We start from the raw sequence: 5,898 nt of genomic DNA, 5'->3' as shown, positions 1-5,898 counted from the left end.
TATACAGTAGGTAGTGTGTGTGTGTGTGTGTGTGTGTGTGTGTGTGTGTGTGTGTGTGTGTGTGTGTGTGTGTGTGTGTGTGTGTGTGTGTGTACATACATACATATATATAATTCATACAAGAAATGTATATATAGATCCGCAGGGACCACATAGATGTTACCTCTTAAAGTAGGAGTATTATGTGTCGTATGGGGTGCCTTATAAGTAAGTTGATTGTCTTTTTGACAGAGACCAAATTGTGCTTTATGAAGTGGAGGTGTTGTGTGGATTTGAACTTCATTTTCTATAAGTACAGTTGAGCAGAAAATGGATATAAAAGGAAAAACTATATTCACCACCAAATGATCATAGCTTTTCTTTACTAATATATCAATATCAAAAGCCTTATATTACTGCGCCAATATTTCTAGATAGTTCAATTTATCTTTTTATATTATCTCCGTTGGTATTCACGGGTACGCTTGTTTGTATTTTATTGCATTCGGAATGCTCGAAACAACGAGATGCTTTTTTCACAATAACTTCTTATTTTAAGAAACCAACAACACTAGTAAAGGACCTTCTCCGATCTGACCCCCCTATGCCGATACTGCATGTAGCCAAGAAAGGGACCTGAAAAGAATAATGGTAGTGTTCAGGGTCCTCGCTCCTGAACAACTCAGCCATCTCACTAGATGTTGTGGAGACTGCAGTAAGTGTTCAAAAAAAACGCTTAACTATAAGTGATATACTACTCAGCCAATAGTTGTTGTCTGAGTTAGATCTGATATGTGTTGTGTTTGTGCGCAGTTCTCTGGGAGATAGTGCTACTTGTTGCTCTCTATAGGTCATTGACCGTTGTCGATCGCATATGTTGGGTTGTATTATGCGCTGTCGCGCGATGAGCTCGTCTCCGGGCTATCTGCTAGTTGTCCTAGAAGTTTGTTGTGTTGTATATTGGCTCGCTGTCGATATACAATTTGTTATCGCTGTGTCCAGCTGAGTGTTAGCAATGTTTCTATCTGTGTCATGGACATTCGTTTTTGCATATAGATAGAATGATAGCATTGCCACTTGTAGAAATTTGAATAAAGAACATAAAGACACATACACAACTCTGTCTCCGACTAATGTATACTCACGCCCCTGGAATCTATAAGCTTGTTATTATTTTTTCATTATTACGACACATATCTATTTAACATATGTTGTGTGTGTGTGTGTGTTGCATCGTTATGTAATAAGGTGTGAAAGCATGTTAGTCGCTGGAAGAAGTCGCGCATGTGGCGTGTTGCCGAGTTGCCGTCCCAGATACTAAAATCACTAGCTGGAATAGTGTGTTGTCTTGAGAAAATAATAGCTGAATCATTATTCTATAACACTCTTGCACCCGCGCCTGCACTCGTGCACTATCGCCTTTGAGACTCAGGTCTATGCACTGATCAATACCACGCACTCGTCTGACTGCTCCTTCGAAGAGCGATGAAGAGTGACTGACGGACGTATAGCGCATGCTCTCATATAATGATATATGCGAATAAGTGTTCATTCATATTCACAGCGACTGTTATATACGCTCGTTATAGCATGTAATATATACATTAGTATAATGATAATATGATTATAATACTATGTTATGTATATATACGATATATATATATATTAATAAGTATGTAGAAAATATGTCGATCATAGTATGCATCAATACACAGTCACATCTTATTTATGAATATATATATATATAATTAATATATATATGATATATATATATATATGTATATATATAATATAATATAGAATCTGTATATGATATATAGTGTGTATGTTTGCTGTGATGTAGTGATGTGTGTATATATTGTGTGTATATGTAGATCAATATATGATATGTAGAACTATACATACACTATCACTCATCTACGTGCGCATCATGCACACACCACATATAACAATAGTATAATAATATATATTATATATATGTATATATATAATATATATATATTATATATATATATATATATATATTATTTGTATATAGTATTTTTAGAATGATATACATAATATGTAGATATATGAATGGTATATATATATATAGTTATATATTTATTGAATGTATATTTATATATATATATATATATATATATAATATATATATATATATATGTATATATGATGTATGTATATATACTATATATTTAGTTATATCTGATATGTGTATGTGATTTGATGTGTATGTAGTGTGATGTGTGTTTGTATGTATGTCATGTGTATATATGTATGGGATATATATATGTGATACATGTGTTCTATTGTGTATACTATATATTTAAATATATTTATATATAGTATTATATATATAATAGTATATTATATAGTATTATAATATATATATATATATATGTATATACTAAGTAGATACAGTCGAGTTTGAAATACATGATAGACTATAGATAGCAAGCAATATATGTTTTGTGTATACTATATGCATGCTCGATATATACAATACTATATTTATATTTATACATTAATACTAATACATAACTACATAAATATATATATATATATATTTTATATATATATAATATATATAATATATATATTGATATATGTATTTTGTTGTAGACATTATTATTATTATGTTTATAATTTTTATTGTGTATATTCATCAATACATGTATATTATGTAGTGTGATGTATAATAAGCACTATCTGTATAGACTAACTCATAGTATAAGAAAATATACACGTATACATATCAATATCATACATATATATATATGTATAATTTATATTATATAGAAGCTATCGCAGCTATATATATAATGTTACTAAATCAATAGAATAGCTCCTATTATGAATGTGTGAGTGTGTTGCTGTGATATGCCTGTGCTGTGCTGTGTGTGTTTGTTGTATGTGGCTGATATCATGTGAATTGAAGTGCGCGGTATCTTATCTTAAGATATTGAATCAATACTTCAAGTCTTGCTTTCGTATCATCCAACAATATTTTTGGTGTATACGTTCTTCTATTGTTTCTGACTCAGATGGTGAACAGCAGGTGTGTCTTGAGTGTCATCTAGTGACGCAGTTTATAGATTAGCGCTTTGACCTAGATCTATTGTACATGACAATAGAAGCACCCGAGGGGTTTAAGAACAAAACCCAAAGTTAAAATACAAAAAATTAACATATCTTTTAAAAAGGGATAGGGACAACATACACCGAATTTTAATGCACCAGACTACACTCGGATTAAAAAGTTATTTTGTGGCACAATCTAGTCCTTTATTTTTAGCTGAAAAACAAATCCATTCTCCCCTTGGGATAAAGGGGGTCCCCGGCCGCCCCCGATACCCGGGGGCCACCGAAAAGCTTTAGCCGGGGAAATCGTCTTTAAAGGGAAGAAGGGGCCCTTTTATTTGGGCAAAGGCCGTGGCTCCTTCAAAGGGCCCGGGCTAGGTAAAACGGCAGCTCGGCGGGGGCATAGCTGGGTTGAGGGCGTGGTTTGGGGTTTCGGGGGCCGAGCCAGAACTCTCTGCATGGCGAGGGCCGAAGCCTGCGCGTACTCCAAAAAAGTGGGGTTTAGAAGCCCTCTCGGGGGCAGCCCTCGCCCGCGGGAACACTTATTCCCGCCGCCGTGGGTTTTCCATGTCGCAGAAACTCTCGCAAAAAAAGCGGGGCCCTCGGGGAAGAGGGGGTTTTAAAAGGCCGCTGGGTTTAAACCAGCACGCGGGAGCCCCAAAGGCGGGTTTTTAAAAAACCCAAGAGAAAAGGAAGGATCTTGTTGAAAAGGTATCAACTTCCATTTTTTTATTTTTGAAATTTTAACATTTGTGATTTAAATTTGAAGGGTATAATAACCCAAAACATCCACCCCAGGTGTATATACTGCATATTAAAATTATACACTTCGTGTTTTTCCCACCCCTTCTTACCTCATCGGGGAAACCTTTTTTTTGTTCTAGAATCTCGACATGCAGGAGCCACGCGTTACTCAAATTCCACTATCTAAAATTGGGGCAAAAAACCGCCCAGTCATGGGTCGGGAAGTTGGAACAAATACCTCACCCCACGACGGGTTTGGGGTTTCAAGGGTTTGATCGAATATGGGGTTGTTTGTTGTGGCCCCGGCGATCCCCGGGGCGAACCCCCAAGGGCCCAAGGGTTGTTATCAATTTGCCTTTCCGGGACTTTGGGGTTACTCTACTTTTTGAGACGCCCCTCGAACCCTTGAAAGATCTAAAAATCCACCAGGGGGTTTGCTCGGTTTTCAGAGGTAAAACATTGAAGGAATTTCTTCCTTTTAAACCCCTTTCCCCTCCCCTTTCCTTTCTGGGAAACCTGCGCTTGTGGGGGAGGCCGATGTGGACACAGGGAAAAACCCCTTTGGGGGGTTTGTGACCTTTTGAAGTGGCGGGAATAAAAAGTAAAAGCATTAAATCCACACTACCAGACCATCCTTTGGGGGACATTTCTTTGCTCGAACAGGGGGCATTTCCTGAACCCTTTAAAAGATGTTATTTCAAAATCACACCAAAGCAAAACAATTTTTAAATATTTTAAAACTTTTGGGTTTTCAATCTTTCAAAGGGTTGGGAAATTTAAAAAAGAAAAATAGAGAAATCTTTACACACAGGGGATGGGTTTTCTTAGAAAGGGTGGGGGCCAAAAATTTTCAAAATTTCACAAGTTAAAAAAACCCCAAATCTTTTTGAAAAGAAACCCCCTTTTGAAGATGATAATTTTGTTTTTTAAACAATTTTTTCAAATAACATTTAGATAATAAACAAAAATAAAATTATAAAAGGGAAAATGGCCCTCCCCAATTTTGGGCTGTCCCAAAATACTTGCTTGCCCTCAAAAGGGGGTAAAAAACCCTTTGGGCTGCCAAAATTTCCCCCCATTCCCCAAAATAACTTCCTCGTAAAGAAATGCTGGGAACCCTTTCAATAAACAGAAAATCTGGGAAAATACAAAGACCGGGAATTTACGGGTTTTTGGGTGACACCTTATTTCTCCACCCCTTTTTTAAAGTATTCCCGGAAATTTTTCTCCGGGGGTTTTAAAAATTTTACTTTGGGGGCTGAAGTGTCACTAAAAGCCCTTTTAAAATTTTGAAACAGGTGTAAAAAGACTACAAATCTTGCCCAAACACTAGTCCCCTATTAAAAACCCACAGGCAAAAAATTTTGTGTGCCATTCCAATTTTTGATTTTGAAAAAAAGTTGTTCAGTGTGTTTTTTGGGGTTTAAAATTAACCCTTTTTTTTTTTTTTTTTTTAAATTTTAATGCTTGGAAGTTATAGAAGAGGTTTGCCCGTATAGGGGGTGTGGGTTTTAAAAATTTTTTGGAAGGGGAAAGGTGCCAAAAGGAAAATGGGTTTACTTTTTCTTTGGGGAGGGGTTAAGGGGGGCCCCTTAAACCCACGGTGTTGCCCCGCCCCAAGGATGGCCCGGGTGGGCCGCCGGCCATAGTGGGAAAAATCAACGAACTTGGGGGGGGGCTCGATCTCCCCCAAAAATGAAAATGTGAGGCCCGGGGGACGTTAAACCCCTGTACAACCAGAGGCCCATCGGATGGAAGGGGTCGGCCCTTTTTTTATTTTGTGGTTCTTGTTTTGATGGTTTTTTTGTCTTGGGAGCATGTTGGGATTTTTTCCCTGGTATTCTAAAATTTTTACATTTTTCGAAACGCCCGAGGAAAAACCAACCCCAAACTAAGAAGTCTCGATTTTGCCAGTTCCTTGGGGGGCCTTTTTTAAAAAATCTGTTTGTTTTTTAAATTCCCGTGGAAAAAAATTTAAAAAGCATTTTTGAACTACTAAATTTTTGCCCTCTTTCGCTCCCTGCCCCCGTCCCAAAAACTGACGTTTTTGTGATTTTTGTCGTTTTAAAAACACCGCACTCCCAATTTTGTTCT

The sequence above is a fragment of the Penaeus japonicus genome, unplaced genomic scaffold (genome assembly GCF_977035675.1).
Source record: "Penaeus japonicus unplaced genomic scaffold, GWHDUDI00000001_assembly GWHDUDI00000025, whole genome shotgun sequence".
NCBI lineage: Eukaryota > Metazoa > Arthropoda > Malacostraca > Decapoda > Penaeidae > Penaeus > Penaeus japonicus.
This window is presented reverse-complemented; position numbering follows the sequence as displayed.